This window comes from Physella acuta, unplaced genomic scaffold (genome assembly GCF_028476545.2).
Source record: "Physella acuta isolate Inbredline_101_S28 unplaced genomic scaffold, ASM2847654v3 ptg000265l, whole genome shotgun sequence".
Classification (NCBI taxonomy): Eukaryota; Metazoa; Mollusca; class Gastropoda; family Physidae; genus Physella; species Physella acuta.
Window position 1 is genome coordinate 424,930 of NW_026731784.1, and position 19,113 is coordinate 444,042.

General features: G+C 34.5%; 1 pseudogene; it reads right to left on the bottom strand.

Moving 5' to 3' along the window:
- Positions 1-12,778: 12,778 nt before the first annotated feature.
- On the bottom strand, positions 12,779-13,380 carry LOC131939180 (ATP synthase subunit d, mitochondrial-like; annotated as a pseudogene).
- Positions 13,381-19,113: the final 5,733 nt, after the last annotated feature.

Consider the following 19,113-nt stretch of genomic DNA (forward strand, 5'->3'; position numbering starts at 1 on the left):
AGAAAATGTAAAGGGACATAAATCAAAGTAAAAAAAAAGAGTTATTTATTTTATAAAATTTAAAAATCATAACTTTAAAACAAATGCGCATAATAGTAATTAAAAAAAAACAAAAACAAATTAGCTTTTGCGTTTTAGAAGAAATTAAAAGAATTCAGCACGAAATTTAATTTGCATTATAAAACTGATAAGGTTATAAAACACGAAAACATTGACTTGATAAAGACAATGTATCAACTCAATACAATTTTGTTGGATGACGTTCGCTTCAATTGATTGTGAATTACTTTTATCGATAATGCATGTGTCAAACAATAATAGTAATACGCCAACGATCCCCACTCACGCGTCACGTGTGATGGTCAGCTGATCAAACGTTAAGAGTTGGTCAGTTTACCCTGAAAGTTAAATTACTAATTAAATTAGTAATTATAACTTTCACAACTCTTTCAAAAATACTTGCCACTCAGTTGCGTCGCGAAGGGGGGGGGGGGTGGGGACAGCATCGGGTGACACCATTTAGGGGGGGGGTTGACACCAAGGTAAATATATATATAAATATTTAGATTAAAAATGATAAATCCAGTTTAAAAAAAAAAAGATTAATTAGAGTTTACAAGTCTTTCAATTAAGAGAAAAATTGACAAATCCCGTGTGTGTGTGTGTGGGGGGGGGAGGATGACACAATGATGTAAACCTGCAAACGATATAGAAAACAATACTACATCCAGCTATATTATAGATGAGGGTTGTTAGCATTATCTGGCACAGTTTAAAACTATTACCAGGTGAAGTAGGGAGGGGTGTGACACTAACTAAAATTTGCCAGAGTGGAAATACATTTTAAAATATGTTCAAATCAACTAAATCATCCTTTATATTAATAGAAATTCGCTATGAGATATTGTGTGTGAGATATTTTCTCAAAGATTATGCTTCCAATTTGTAGCTAATTTAATTATACCCTTGTATTTTTGTAGCCTATATGAGGTATTTTCAGAAATGTAATCTATTGTATACATTTGTTTTAGGGCTACTGTGTTTTCTAGTGTTTTCGGGGGGGGGGGGGGGGGGCGGACTCTAATAAAAGTGTATGTTTACTATATAAATTCCATCTCGAAGAGATGCCTGGAAGAAACTCTGGTTTTCTAGAGTGTTCTCTCCTGTTTTTCGACGTTTCTACTGTCTAAATAGCCGGTTGGCTAATGTTAATAAATCCATTAGTTGATAACAACAGCGTCGTTAAATTGTGTGATATATCTCTCAAGGGTCAGCCCTTTTAAACACAACACCTCAGTGGATAAAAAGCATCCCCATTGAGTGAGTGCTACACAGATACAAAATGTTCGTATGACTCTGATAGGCTGGCATTCAAAACGTTGTAGTTGTATTTTTTGGGTTAATCCTCTTCGTCTTTGTTACTTCTTGTGTGCTGGATCGTTACCTGGGTGCCAGAGTTTAAGATGTGCTTTTAACTGTTTCTTTGTTGTAATGACAGCGTCTGGGGTCTCGCAATATGAACACTTATAGGTTATTACCTTTGTGTATTTTGTTGTAACATTGTGCATGTTTGTCTTCATCTCTAGAACCAGACACTGATGTACTACATACCTGTCGTGTGTGTGTGTGTAAGTCAGCTGACCAGTGTGGTCAACACACATGTTATTGTTTACCTAAGTTCACTTGTATTTACCACATTGTAAAGCTTCAAGGTTCTCACAAAATTAAGACTTGTGTCGTTTTCTTAGTGACATGTTGGATCACTGCTAGACGCTAGTTAAACCTTTGCTGGACACATGTTGGATCACTGCTAGACGCTAGTTTAACCTTTGCTGGACACATGTTGGACCACTGCTAGACGCTAGTTAAACCTTTGCTGGATACATGTTGGATCACTGCTAAAAGTTAGTTAAACATTTGCTGGACACATGGTGGATCACTGCTAGACGCTAGTTAAACCTTTGCTGGACACATGTTGGATCACTGCTAGACGCTAGTTAAACATTTGCTGGACATATGTTGGATCACTGCTAGACGCTAGTTAAACCTTTGCTGGACAAATGTTGGATCACTGCTAGACGCTAGTTAAACCTTGGCTGGACACATGTTGGATCACTGCTAGACGCTAGTTAAACATTTGCTGGACACATGTTGGATCACTGCTAGACGCTAGTTAAACCTTTGCTGGACACATGTTGGATGTTGGATACTAGATGGTATGGGCAGATGATGGATTATTGTTTGTGTAACATACATGATGGACTAATGCTGGAGACCAAATGGTACAACACTGGACTCATTATAGATACAGTCTTGAAACAGAACGACATACAGATTGAAACGTAATATAAAATAACTAATGCTAAAATACGGTTTTGTTTTCATATATAAAATATTAGGTTATAAATGTAGTCTTCATATAAATTTCCTTGACATTTGCTGTATTGAATATACTTTTTTTATCATTTAGTAACTCTATAACAACTTGATGCACGTCTGGTGAGTTATTTTCTCTTGCATTATTGTTTATACAATATTTGACATACTTTGAACATTTATGATTACATTTAGTTGCATCTATGTGTATGTATGATAATTGTATCAAACGGATCTTTTTATCAGGTCATGATTTAGAAATAACACAAAGTGATGCTGAGGATGAACAAAAAGAATCCTCTCACACTAATACAAAAATGTTGTAGATCTGTCAGGCTGCGACAAATAGTGAGGGAGATTTGTTCAGGAAAATGGGAAAGTTGCATTGATCTCACAACTTAGGTACCATACTTAAGTAAGGACTTAACCATCACTGTGAAAACCATTTGCGAGAAAAAAAAAGTAACAACCGATTAGACAAACTGAACAGTTCTTAATTTATAAAAACACGTATACAAAAAAGACAAATTTTCTTTTATATGTAATTGCATTACAGTTTAAATAAAATATTAACTTTACTATTAAATTTATGCAATTTTTCATACAATAATATTATTTTAATTTTTAATAATTATATAATTTATTCGTTGTGTAATATTATAATGTTTACTTGTATTAAAATAAATAATTTGTTGTTTTTTTAGTATTGTCTCCCTTATAGTATCTCTAACCAAGAAATGATAATCTGTAATTATTTTATTTTTTTGGTATTTGAAATTATGTAAAAATAAAAACGTTATTTTATTGAACTTGGAACAGTGTTAGTGGTGCTATATTTCACAATGAAGAAACTCTCAGGCCTCACATAAGAAAGACAATCCCCATACACATATACAAACAGTATATACAAACATTCTCGCACCACAACATATGGTAGAGCTGTGGAATGTTCAGCCAGTGCAGAAGTGTGTGAATTTAGCGGATTAACAATAAGTGAAAGAAAAAAATGGCGCTGTCGACTTAAGAGAAAGATTATAACCGTCCTTAAAACGTATGGGATTAGACCCGTGCTGGATTTGTTTTGTACCAGATGAGTTTCTGTCTTCTGTGTTTCCTGTGTTACTCATGGCTGTTTATTCTTATGGTCCAGTCCAGTTATTTGATATATTTTTACCAACACAAGCACTAATGTGAGTATATATGTTGAATATATATATTTTACTATAGTTTGTATGTGCTAGGTAACTGGGAAAAATAATATAGATATACAATTAGTAAGTCAGCTTTCAGATTTTCTCAAAAAAAAGTATGTCAGCAAAAAAATAGCAGCAAAACAAGATTCATTTTGACCGGCGAATGCACGTTTATTTCATTTACCGACATAAGCACTTTCTTTGCTTACCCTGATCGTGAGGATCGTTTTGACAGATTGGGCGAACCACGTGACATAATTATCCAATCAGACGCTGAGATGGATTTAAAAGTCACTGTCCTAGTCTGGTTTGTTATTTCCGTAATACTTTTTTTTTGGAGGAATTAGACACGACCAATAAATATACATTTAAAATATATAAATGTATAAATCTATAAAATACGTATAAGATCTTCTGAGCGAACGAAGCTTTTGCTAAATAATGCCCATTAATTGTATGTAGCCAACTAATTTTCAGAGCATTTAAATAGCTTGTCGCTATAAATTTTTATTTTTTGTAATTTTTTTTTTATTTTCTACATTTTAGTGGTTCGTAATTTATGAAGTAGACATGACAAAAAATATTTGCTTTAAAATACCACCAGTAGGTCGCAATATCCGAAAGACGATTTTCTGCCCTGTGAAAGCAGACGTCAGGGACCACAATGTACAGACAAAACCATGCTGAGAAAACGAAGGATAGTTCTTTATCCTACTACCTCCACTTAAATTCAAATAGTTAAACACGTTTTTTGCCCCCCCCCCCCTTCCCTTCCCCCTAATGTCCCTAACTAGATCTAATAGCTCTATGATTGTAAACATTCCGTGAACCACAGCTCATCAGACTGTTAGTGTGATAGCATCTAGCATATTATCTCCTTTTCTGTTATTAAAAATAGTAATCTAACGAATGATTTATATAGTTTCAAAATTGTTTAGTTCATTTTAATGACAAATTAAACATCTAATTAAATTTAAAAATAGATACCATTGTATTGTAATTGAAGTGGGACGTTTGAACTAAATTGTGCATTAGAAGTGGGTTAAATTTAGGTAAAAGATTTGAAACAAATCAGCAAACAAACAGTCGTTGCAAACTAAAAGAAAAGCTTGCAAAACAAAATCAGAATAAAATGCTATACCAATAAGCTTTTAAATTTAATGAAATGATAAGAAAATAAAACGGATCTAAAATTGACCCCTGGCGTGTGCGAACGTTGGCTTTGATCTATCCGCAAGTCAGGATGGAGGGCTGGGGGGATGGGAGGTGGGGGTTGTGTTTCTCAATTTCAATTTATTTCAATTTATTCAATTACGGTAACAATAGTAGTCACGAAGCCCTTTTTTTTCCCATTGGCCGTTTTAAAATAAACAAATAAAACAACAATTTAATAACAGCATTAAAAGCAATTGCATAGTAACGACATAGCAGTAACTTAGCACCAAAAATGTGGAACAAAGTAATGATATTACATTGTTATGATATAAAATGAGATAAAATAAGAATATAATAGATGAATGAGAAATGTTTCAATGAGTCAGTTAGAGAGGTCATTAAATAATTGTTGTTTTAGTTTAGATTTGAATTTGAATATGTTAAGTTTAAAATGCGTCCTTGTTTTAGCTGAAATCACTTTTTTTAAATTAGGGAATTTCGTAAATTGTAGCTATTGGCTCTTCCGTCGCAAAAGGTTGCCGACCCCTGCCCTAGGGGTGGGGAGTTATTGGGTGAGAATTAGAATTATAGCTAATATGAATGTATTATTGTTAAAAAAATTTATTTGGAACAAGCTTGAAGATATAACCGTTGATCACGCTAAATGAATTGCTTGTATTAGAACAATGTATCCCATAAAGTCACTGTTTTCAAAATAGTATAACCTGAGAGACTTTTGATGTATATTAGTTTGACTACACATTTTGAATTTGTTCTAAAACTACTAAATAGTTTTGTCTGATAATTCATACTGTTACCATTTTTATTTTAAATATATCTTTCTAAAATTTACTAAAACTGACAGCTCAGTAATTTGCTTTGCGTTGTCTCCCTTGTAATTTTTTTCATATAAAAACTGTAAAGGTCTTTGGCAGAGATGCATTTAAATTTAAAAAAAAAAAATAAAAATAAAAGAAAAAAAAACAAACACATTTGTTCCAGACAGTATCTTTACAGATTTAGAACTCTAAACAATACATTATGAAATATTAATTGTAATGGTATAACTGTAAAATATGGGTATAAAGTTTAAATTGCGTTATTATTATTTTTTTTAAACTGTGAAACACCGCAACATTGATAAAAAAATATCTCAGGTTACGGGTGTCCACAAATGACGTCACACTCTTAGGATAGGAGGAAAGTGGGGGGTCAGTAATTTTGAGACGGATTGATGAGGGGGAGGGGGGTTGTTCAGATGGTGTGACGTCACAATTTTGCATTATAAAAAGCGTTGCTAGAAAACGAATTTAGCCGTTATTTCGCGTTTAAAAAACGGTTTGAATAAATTATAAAAAAACATTGATTTAAACACTTTATGTTGACAGAGCTCACACAAGAAATGGGAAAACATCACTGTTTTAAGGATCATACATCTTGAGGGGGGGGATGGAGTTGTAGGCTGAGTGTGACGTCATTTTAGGGTGGGGTCTGGATTTTTTTGACGATGTGTGACTAAGGGAGCGAGGGGGGAGGTAAAAATCGTAAAAATAACGTTAGGTCATTTATGGATGACACCTAAATAAGTGTTGTTTTTTTTTTTTTGCCTTGCTTAAGATGGAAAAATCAATCATTATAAAATGTAATTGAGAGAAAAAAATTAGTGGTAAATCTATAGTTATTCCTCAAACTTTAGAGATTTACAGTATCAGTGAAAGGTAAATACACCATATTTATATTTATGCATACTCATAATTAAAAAATGTAATCATATTTTTGTAAACATATTTAAAATCAAATTCAAATTCAGTATAAAATATAACATTGGGACACTACTGCATACATTTACGCAAATTATGTGGGTCGGACTTATACATTGTGTGACTGTAGACTCGTGTATGTCATTTAATAAAAAACATTCCATTCTACAAACTTCTAGAATGTTATTGATTTGGCAAATATGTTGTTAACGCAGAACAACAAAGGAAAAGTACGGAGATGTTTCCACTAAATGGTGACTCAAGAGTTATACAACAAAAAATTATGGCATCAATTCTAAGGCGTCTGTAGTTTGTAAGAAACTCTATCCTTTCAAAGGGAGATGGAATACTACGGCTCTATGAAAATGCCCTGTCCGACTTTGAGCACATAATCGACCCCCCCCCCCACCCTCTCTATCTGGCTGACCTTTGTGTTTATGTTGTCCAGCAAATCCCAGATCCAAAACAAGCCATATAATGTCTTAAGAAAATAAAAGAGAAAGTTAAAGCCGGTGAAGAAGTCAAATGTTTTGTGTATGACTGCAATGGGTAAAATATATCTCAGGAATAAAGAATTCCCTCCAGTGAAGAGCCTAATGGAAGAGTGAGAGAAGATTTTAAATGATATAGATGGAGTGACCACAGTACATGGACGCTTCTATGAACTAAAGAGCAACTATCATAAACTAACGGGCGACCATGCCACAAGCTGAGCAGGTAGAGAGGCTTTTAATATCGTTTTATTTAGCAGCTGTAATAGACGAGGGTGTATACAATTTTGGTGAGCTCCTTGCCCATGATATCTTGGCATCCTTGAAGGGCACATATAAAGAATGGCTGGTTGATCTTCTGTATGCCTTTAACAGCGGAGATATTGACAACATCATAGGACTGAAGGATAAATTGTCTACTCAGCCGGATCTGAAAGTCAATGAACTTGTAACTAGGGAACAGAGTTTCTTCCAGGCATCTCTGGCTTCTGTGAAAAACCTTTCTGTTAAAGACCATTACCTGTGTGTTTAGTAATCATCATAAACCCGGCATTGCCCACCCAAACCACAACCAACCAAAAACAACAAAACGCAAACATAACGCTAACACAATTACAAATACAAACGAAAACAAAAACCTAACAACAAACCCAACCACAACCACCAATACAAACACAAAGAAAAAACAAACAAAAAAGCAAACGAAAACAAAAACCTAACAACAAACCCAACCACAAACACCAATACCAACAAAAAAAAAACAACGAAAAAGCAAACGAAAACAAACCAAATCCAAACGCAAAACCAACCAAAAACACAAATACAAACCCAAACAAAAAAACACAAACAAAAACGAAAAAAGAAAGAACAAAAACGAACCAAATCAAAACGCAACCACTAACGCAAACCCACCTAAACACAAAGAAAACACTAACGCGAACATAAACGCCCGGGGCGGAATCACCTGTTTTAGCTTAATGAACGACTATAGTACCCCAACTTATTCATAGTCTTTTGCACTCACTTAAACGAACGCGCCTGTTTCAATTTGATGAACAATTTTAATACTCCAAGCTTATCCGTAAAATACCTACAACATTTGCACTTGATCAATCCCCGCTAATTATGTAATTATTTTTTTTTCCCAACACCAAAACAAAGTAATTAAAAAGTAAATTATTTTCGACTAATGCAATGGTTTTATAAAGGGAAGTAATTTTGTTTTCCTAATTTATCAAAGGGAAAAAAGTGCTATAGGACTAAATAAAGACATAATTAGAATTTTTGTAAAAGATGATATTTTTTTAAAACTTGTGTTTAATGAACATGCCGACAATTATTACTGTAATTTGAAAAATGAAAATGATTTCCCAACACTTTCAATGGTAATTTTTTAGCTCATAAATTTAGACAAATGCGCACGATAATTTTCTAACACTTAAATTCGTACAATTCCAACGACATACAAATGCATTACATACAGAACTGAGCTTTATATATTAGATATTTCTTCACATTATAAAGGTAGTTGTACACAACCTTAGCAATACATTCCCCCGTGTAGCTACCCATGTCTAGGGAAGTTAAAAAAACGTGTAACCGGTAGCTCATCATCTGGTGAAACATACCTCACAATCACAGACAGCTGGTCAATTTTAATCCGTTTTTACGGTTCTTTAATCACTAATGTTTTATTCTTAAATAGGCAAACTGTGTTTAAAAAAAAAAAATTAAAAGTTAAAAAAAAGATAAAAACATGCAGTAACGTCTATTCCTAATTCTCTTGTTTGGCTGAAAAGAAAATTATTGGCTGTTTGTTATATATCTGCTCTGCTTGTTGGCAGTCTATTGTTGAGTCATTTTGGGGCTTGTTTTTTTTTAATATCACTTTTTAATACAAATCTAAACTTGCGTATCAGTTGCAATTTCTTTAACTTTAGCTATACAAGGGAGATAACATTAAGGAACGTGCATAATAATTGCTTTCTAATTCGTCATAAAATAAATTAAAACTTTTTAGGAAAAATACAAAATTATTATAAGAAGCCTACGTTTTATTTTTAAAACCGTGAAGATCGTGAAGCAGCATACTTATTTGAAATTTAAAAAGTATATGATTATATATTTCAAAACAGTGATCTTTGTGCATACATGTTTCTGAAAAATGCAAAATATGACAATAAGTGAAGATGTCTCCATGCCATTTAGTTGAAAAACATTTTTTTTGAGAGAAAATATTAACCGATACATGTGATTTATGTGATTTTTCTCTTCGTGAGGATCTACAGTGTGTTTCTTTAAGAGAGACAACCCAGTCTCGCTTGAAATTTTTGACTATTTTTGTGTTATTCCCCCCTTTTTTTTCTTTGAACATTTGTACGCTCTTATGTGCTTCTTGGACGTTACTTATGGCAAACTTTTTTACAATCTGGAGGCCTATCCGGACAGAATAGTGCAAATACAAAAAGTCCAGGGTAGATGGCTCACAACTATGACTAACCAGGAGTTCAAAAGGCAATTTGCTGCCATAATTGGAACACAGGAGTCCGAAGCTCAGCACGTGTACACCAATGGCTCCCCCGGGGACTGGTTTGCGGTCATCAAGTCTGCCAAGATCTACGATACCCTAGCTGCAACATAATTCACCCACAAACCAACAATGGGGTCGGAAATTCACAGCGTTTGTACAAGGTTCTGGTAGCACATCTTGACAAGAAGGACCACATTAGGGGTGTCCTGAGGGGCATCCCCTATTATTATATAAAAGAAATGGTCCAAGAAGTAATTAAATCATTATGTGATGAAGAGCAGCAACCAAAATTCTTTGCTCTAGAGAAAGAGAACCACACGGCCTATAATGTCATCTTTAAACCGAAAGAAGGGGAAGATAGTCTGCCACACTTTCAAGAGTTAGGGTGCGAGGGCTATGAGCCAGTGGTGGCTATTCTCCAAATTCAAGATCGCAGAATGATGTGCCCAACATGCCTTACAGATAGGCACTACCCTGGAGTTTGCCGTCAATTGTATTATCGTTTCATGGACGGCATTGTGAAAAGGGACGGCAAGTTCACAGCAATCCCTGAATGGGGAGAAGAAGAGAGAAAGAAACAGAAAGCAAAACTCGATGAAAACAGGTCAGTCATGGACAAGTGGGATGAAGATGGGGGGAGATATAAGACCCAAGAGTAAAGAGGCATAAAGAGGGGGAAGGACGGGAGAACCCCAGAACTACCTCAGGCGACGTTCCAACAACGACCGGGGGGTGGCCCCGAATATGTCGACGTACAACAGCTTCTGTCTTCACCACCGCCAAAGCGATCTGCAACAAGCAGTGAGCAACCCACAAACAAGGACAAACTTGAGCTAACAAACGAAACGCACGTCAACAACCAACCAACGGTTAGTGAGCAACCCACGTATGCAGATAAACTTAAGGACCCGATGGGAACCCACATCATCAACAAATCGCCTAGTAAGCAGAGCATGCCAGCCAAACTCGAAGGCTCAGTGGCCGGGGAGGAGGCATTCCTAGTACACAGTAGTGACAGTGAGAGCACATTAGAGGAACTTTCTGAAGATGAAGAAATGGAACGTGAACCGAGCGCAGGGAAATCAATAGTACTACCAGTACAGTCCAGTGCATCATGTGACGTAAGTAACATTATACAAGCATACAGGGACCAAGGACAGAAGAACAAAAAATAATGTGTGTCTCCTCTTCTTAATCTAACTCATAATGGTTACACACACTAATATTACCACACTGAACATAAAGGGCGCGGGTGGCAAGATCCCCGCCCTACAGTCATTTATTAACAAAAACAAAATAGACATTTTAATACGACAAGAAACACATTTCAAATCATTACAACACGCCCAACACTACTGTAACACACTAGGAATAGCACACGCAGTACACAGTATAGGTCAACAATGCTGCCGATGAACAAGCACACTTTGCATGTCGGACAAATATAGCATTAGAGACACTGCTACAGACACACAGGGAAGACTCACATACAGCGCAATACAACACGAAAATACAGACTTACACATCATAAACATCTATGCACCCACTAGGAGACAAGAACAAAAACACTTCTACAGGGGGCTACAACAAACGATAAATACAAAGTACACAAATAAAAACTTAATTTTAGCAGGTGACTTTAACTTAGTTACGGACATAGCTGACGTGACAGGACGTAGAGACAACGCGACTCGTAGGGTAAATAATGACAAAGACCAAATAGAAATACTGAGGGACATATTGGACAATAACAAACTGAAGGACGTCTACCAACGGAAAACAAATCAACCAAACGAAACTACACACTATAGTACACCCAACAACAGTTCGGCCAGGCTAGACAAAATATATGTACATGAAAATATTCCCACAAACAAAACACACCTAACACAAACACTCAGGTTCACAGATCACAAAGCAGTTATGGTACAAATATCACACACACAAACGCATAAGAAGGGATCAGGGTATTGGAAATTAAACAACTCGCTGTTAACAAACGAAGAATACAAAGCAGACATTAGACACTTAGCCCACATGTATACACAAATCGCTTCCCCATACTACGTCATTCAATTTAGAATACCTAACTGAGCCGATCTCTTAAAAAGCTATCAACTTTAAATAAGCTGCAAGTCAGTTTGACAATCATATAAAGCTAGAAACAACACATTAAACACAACCCATTCTACATATCTCTTTTGGATAGTAATATAATTCACACATATAGAGTTACATTGAACTAAACATTTTTCCGTTCGAATATAGAACGGATTGGTCTAGCGGTAGATGGACTGGTAACCCGTAAGTCTCGAGTTCGAATCCGGGTAAAGTCTGTAGACCGTCCCTGAGTCCACCCAACTCTGATGGGTACCTAATTCTAGTTAGGGAAAGTAAAGGCGGCTGGGCATAGTGATGACCACACTATCTCATCATGTTTTAATAAACTGTAGATCAGTTTGACATTAAAATAGAAGTAGAAACAACATAGCTTACACATCCCATTCTACAAATCTGTTTTGGATAACTACATAATTCACACATATTGAGTTACATAGAACTTATATATTTCCGTTCTAACTTGGTGAGTTTAGCCAGTTATGTAAAGAAATATGTATATTTTTTAAAAATCATGTTCAAATGTAATCAATAATAATAAAGTGCACATTAATGATTATTAACTAAAATATTTAATAGAGATAGGTACCTTATCGATTCATTATTATTTTAATATTTTACAAAAATATATATTCCTTATTCAAAAACAATTACAGGGCGGTAACTAATTGATTTGTATAACCAGCTGCATTAATAATAAAAAAAAATAGTAGATCTAGTACAATTAAGACTTTCGACAACATACATGCTATATAGTGGTCGATTATTAAATACATTTTTAACTTTAGTATATTTATTAAACACTAGTTATAAAACAATAACCCCCATTGACCTGTCACGTGTGATGGTCAGCTGACCAAGCGCTAAGAGATGGTCAGTCTGATCTAAAAGATAAACATTATATAACTTAGTAATTATGACTTCCACATCTTATCAAAAGTACTTTCGTGTTGTATTTATCTGACGATTTGAATAACTATTCAACAGTGGCTCTTTAAAAACTGGGAATTTTGTAAATTGTAGCTTTTGGCTCTTCCGTCGCAAGAGGTTGCCGACCCCTGCACTAGCGGGGTTATTGGCTGAGACTTAGACTTATAGCTTATATGAATCTATTTTATTTTTTACCAAGAATAAATAACTGTATTATTCTAGAGGACACAGTTAGCCATGAAAGAAAACTTTGTATTTAATCTATACCACAAGACCTGCTGGCAGAGTTCAAGCCTTTAGAGGCAACTCCCTTTCAACTTGTTCCAGCAATGGCCTGGCGTAGGATGGGTCAAAGTTATGGGCTGTCTCTGGGAAGTTGTAGTTGTACACCTCCACGCTCATCTCTTCATACTTTGGTAGTGTGTCCTAATTTTGAGGGAATTGTTTGCTTCCTTCTATCTCTTTCTCACATTTTCCACCAATGCTTTTGCTTGCTTCACCAACTTGTCATTTTCCTCCTCAACTTTCTTCATGACATTTTCCTTATCAACAGGGTATGGGATATTCAATGCTTGATATGCATTTTGAAATCTATCAGCCATAGTAGGATCAGGCAACCTTGACTTGCATGCATTGAAATCAATTTTAGGCAAACTTTCCGGCAAGGCATAAACCTTATTAATAAAAGAGTAGTGCTTAGCTTTGACAACTCTGTTTCAGTCTGGGCTTTTGGTATAACAGCTACAAAACGAGCCCAATACACTACCGATGAGGAAATTCTTTTCGCTGCACCACTAGCCATTTTAACAAGTCCAGTAGATCAAAAAGCGTATGGCTTATATCAGGGGCCGGCAACCTTTTAAAGCGGAAGAGCCAAAAGTTACAATTTTCAAAATTTCCCTGGTTTTAAAGAGCCACTAACATTTTTTTTTATTTCAAATATTTTTTTTTTATTAAGATTATTAGTATTTATTCAAGGAGCTGGAGAGACGCATCTTGACATCAAAAGAGCCGCATGCGGCTCGCGAGCCGCAGGTTGCCGACCCCTGGCTTATATGAATCTATTATTGTAAAAATATATTTTTTTTCGCACAGTCAAATACGGTCCAACGTTGATAAAGATGAATGAATTGCATGTCTTAGAAAAATGTATACACTAGTCTCTGTTTTCAAATTTTATAACTTGAGAGATTTTTAATTCGTGTTAACGCAAGTACTTATTTTTAATATTTGTAAAATATTTTAGTAGTTTTGTCAGATAATACATCTTTCTAAAATTTACTAAAACCCACTGCTCACAATATTTTTTTTAAATACATCGTTGCTTTGCGTTGTCTCCCTTAGAACTTGTTCCCATATAAAAAATGGCAAAGGTCTTTGGCAGATATGTATTTAAATTTAAAAAAAAAACACATTTTGTTCCAAACAGTATCTTTACTGATTTAGAACTCTAACCAAAACAGTATGACATATTAATTGTAATGGTAAAACTGTAAAATATGTGTATAATGTTTAAAATGTGAAACTCCGCAATGTTTAAGAAGGAGTTTGTCGCAAATACGTTTTGGCAAACGGTGGTCGGGCAAACGAGATTCGTAAATTTTTTTCTGAGAATTTGTCATACGCCGATTGAGAAGAAAATTATTTCAGGTTAGGGTGTCCATAAATGACGTCACACTCTTAGGAGGAAAGGTAGGAGGAAAGGTACTCTTATAGGTAGCGTCGGCCCTGGTGACGATGTAACAGATGTAACATCAACATTTACTAAATGAACCTCTACTAGACGGTGTACCTTCAAGTATATCACACGACCCTTATCAACAATAAAAATATATTTGTACCGTATATAATAGTAATAACCTGTTAAATGTGTGATTTAAACCGGTAGTAGTGTATGTAGCCTACCACTTCTCTACTGGGAATATAGGCTTTTGTATAGTATGACTAGGACTAGACGTATAATCATTAAGGTCTGGCGACTAATTGTCAATACAATGCACACAGTTTACAGCCTTAGTAGAATAATAATATTTTACCAGGTCCGATGACCACTTGACTCTTGCAAGGGTTTATGGCGTGTAGTAAAATATAATGATGCAGTGAATAATATTATCGTATCTGCTGCTCAGTGGCTGATACACGTGTGGGATTAAAGAAGTATAGTAGGTAACTGAAGTGTCTACTTAACTGCCACGTGGAATTACGCCACTGGCAGGAATAGTTTAAGTCTAATAAGTATTCAAATGTCCTGTGTGCTAAAACACGGGCAGTGTGAAGTAAATCAAGTAAGTTATCGACTGTCACATGGACTAAGTCACGAACAGGGTAGCACTGTAAAATAGCAAGATAATACATATAATAGTTATTAAACTACTTGTTACAATGATCATCAAATCTGTACATTAGTAGACGGTTTACCTTCCAGTATATCACGCGATCCTGACAACGTATATTTTAGACCCTTGCCAGACATATGCTGGGTACGTAAACTACTAGATACATGTTTCAATAATACGTAGCATTCCAATGTATACATATTAGAAAATAAACATATTAGAAATAAAACAAAACTTTTATATTTTTATTTAACAAGTGAATTGGAATATGTGATCTATCTATGTGTTTGTTGTTAAAAAAAATAATGTTGATATGAACTATAAAAAGCAATATATTTACATTAATCATATCTTAAATACCATGGGAAACTTTGGGTTAATGAATGCTGGACTATCTACTCATGTATCATGTATCTAATATAATTTTGCCTAATAATGTGTTCACTATGTAGATTCCTATACGTGTTACTAATCGATACGGTTTCTGTTCTGTGGCAAAACTTATTCTGTGGTGCCGTTCTTAAAAATGTTGTTTCAGTCTAATGTCATATGTTATCTTTATATTACCTATATTTTATTTGTGCATTAATTTTTCACGTTCGTATCTTTAGCCTGATCAACGGCTACTAGAGATTAATTTCTCCGCCTCTCAGATAAGACCTTTATTTTATTGAACAACTGATACCAAAGATTGCTGCCTCCACTTCTCTGATAAGACATTAAGTTAATTGCCAGCTTAGAGTGAGAAAGATTTAATATAACATACAGTAGGGTTTAGAATTATTTAATACCTGGAGAACATGGCCGTCAAGTTGACCATTGTAGATTTATTTGATCAACTGGCTTCATCTGAACTGAGGTTGTTGTTTATAAAAATCTGAACACACTACTTTTATCCGGGTTTGTTTTGTATGATCAGAACACCGTGACCCTATGTAGTGTGTGATCCACACGTATTGTGTGGCGTGCAATCAACAGTGTCGACAATGCTTTTATTTCTCCTTGTGTGAGGTACTGGATGGACTCAACGTTCACATTTGACGTGTTAGAAACCATGGAAACAACCACTGGACAACTCCGTCACATTTTAGTATACGTTAAATAGCAAGAAGAAATACATTTTTCTTTTTATTATTTTATTTTTTGTTTAACCTATTTTTAATAACATAAACGTTTTCGGTAAATTGTTGATTGTAGAAAATAGTTGAGAGTTTTACCAATATAAACTAAAGCAATTATCATTTACAATGATAGCAATACTTTTTTTTATAATGACAGTTTTAATTTAACAGTTAATCAACTATTAAATGTGAAAGGCTATACTTAATGATGTAAGTGTAAAGTATTGTTATGAACTACAAGCAGTTTTTAATAGCAGTCAACACAAGAAAATAATTTCTAGACTTTTGGTTTAGAATTAATGAGTGTAACATTATTATTTTGTTAACATCTCAATATACATATAAATAAAATCAACCAACCGTAAACTGGACATAGTTCAGCCTCGACGGTCCTCTGATCAAGCGATAACTTGTATTTTTTTTTACTTGGTTATCTCCGATGTTATTGATATACACATGTATTATGTTGTCAGCACTATGTGAAATCAAAATAAACATGTACTGCGTAGTTAGCACTGTAATTTTAAAACTCAGGAAAATGACAGTATAACATTTCACATTAGAAAATGTCTGTGAATTTCATTAGCTCCCATTGCTTGATACACACATAGTATAACACCGTATGAGCAATCTCCACATATAATAATGCAAAATTTAATCTCTTGTTTTTTTTCCTTCTTTTTTTTTTGGTTGTTTACATTAAATAATTTGTTTCTTCCATATAAAAAAAATACTAATTTATGAATCGTTCAGAAATTCCAAATAATAACTAAATTTCACAGTAAAACATGTCTTTATTTCGATATATAAACATTGTTTATAAAATATAATTTGTCATAAACCTTGTATTTTACCAATCTAAATGTTTTTAGGATTTAGTCGATTATAAAATTATAGCGAGAATACATTTTAAAAAGAACAGTGATAACTTTATTTGAAACTGTTTGTGTTAAACAAAGAACATATTTATGTATATATTTCAAGTGCGCCCCCGGAGAAAAAAGTCTGGAAAAACACTGCACTCGACACATAACATGTTGTCTATACTCGACACATGTTGTCTACACTCGACATATAAAATATAACCTGTTATCTCCACTCGACACATAACCTGTTGTCTACACTCGACACATAACCTTTTGTCTACACTCGACACATAACATTTTGTCTACATTTGGTTCTTTGCTTCAGTTTCCTTTGGAGCAGCTCCTATCTTTTTTACCACCATCACAGATCTAGATCTCTTATTTAACTATTAAATCTAGATATCTAGAGTCTCTATAATCTATCGATCTACTCCAGCCCATGACTAGATCTAGATCTATGTGATGTCGGATTAACAGTGGTTTGAATATTGGATTTGTAGATCTAGTCGGCTAGGTTACCACCATAGCCATTGCCCGGCTAGCAATACTAATAATACTTTCATACATACTCATTCTATATAAGCATATCAACTAAACCTTGAAATGACAATTATTTATAATACATGTGATGGTTACGGTTCAATTTAACAGTCCAAAACGAGAGAGACACATGAACACGATTTTAAAATACGCAGCCGATGCTAACTAAAAGCCACATTCTGTGCACTTCATATTACTGCACTATTGGGATAAAAGTGACAACAGATGGAGAATGTGATTAACAAACTCTCTAACGACCCAAGGCTTTCACGTGCCACTGTTGTTACTCGAGACTCAGCTGATCTGATGTATCTAAACTAGTGTGATATTTTAGCAGGACCAACATTTATTTCCTCAATGTCTAGACATCAAGCTGACCATCTGAATCGTGCCAATGTCTAGACATCAAGCTGACCATCTGAATGGTGCCAATGTCTAGACATCAAGCTGACCATCTGAATGGTGCCAATGTCTAGACATCAAGTTGACCATCTGAATCGTGCCAATGTTTAGACATCAAGCTGACCATCTGAATCGTGCCAATGTCTAGATATCAAGCTGACCATCTGAATGGTGCCAATGTCTAGACATCAAGTTGACCGTCTTGATGGTGCCAATGTCTAGACATCAAGCTGACCATCTGAATGGTGCCAATGTCTAGACATCAAGTTGACCATCTGAATCGTGCCAATGTCTACACATCAAGCTGACCATCTGTATGGTACCAATGTCTAGACATCAAGCTGACCATCTGAATCGTGCCAATGTCTAGACATCAAGCTGACCATCTGGATGGTGCCAATGTTACAGAGCTAACATCAAAATATACACACCCTTACGTCATAACTGTTTTGTGTCGACATTTTGCTTCAGCTAAAGAGTATTTTAAATACCCATGTAAAAAAAGTAATGTTACTCTACACCGACATACATTTTATTTACATGAAACATGCTAGTAGTGATTGGAAAACAAATATAGATAGTACCACAAAATACACCCTTTGGCGCCCTTGTTTACTGAGGTTACAAGTAAGTGTTTTAGTTTGCTAAGTGCAAAAAAAAAAAAAAAAAAACAATTATTATAGACTATTGAAAGTGACCCAACGACGCTAAATTGTATGTTTCAAATTATAAGGCAAACTGTGTGCAGAAAGGTTACTGTTTCACAATATATAACTATAGACAATAATAATTCTAAAAAAATCGGATTTGCTTATTAATATTCAATTTTTGAAAAACAAATATTTTGTTTGCATCTAGTACGTTTTTTGTTCTATAACTTTAAACGTAGATTTTTTTCATGAACTTGATAGCGTTGATAAACTCTTTTGTTAACGTTGTCTCCCTTGAATAGTTTAAATTCAAGCAAAGGCAACTGTCATCAAATTAAGTTTTGTTTTAAAAATTGATATAAAAAAGTACATAATTACGGCAATTCTAAACTGACAATGTTAATTTAAAATTATATAATCGTTTAGTTTTGTTTTAAACATTGATATAAAAAGTACATAACTACGGGAATTCTAAACTGACTATTTTAATTGAAAATTATTTAAGCGTTTAGTTTTGTTTTAAACTTTGATATAAAAAGTACATAACTACAGGAATTCTAAACTGACTATTTTAATTGAAAATTATTTAATCGTTTAGTTTAAATACAACACTATATAGGCCTACACTGTAGGATTTACGTATCA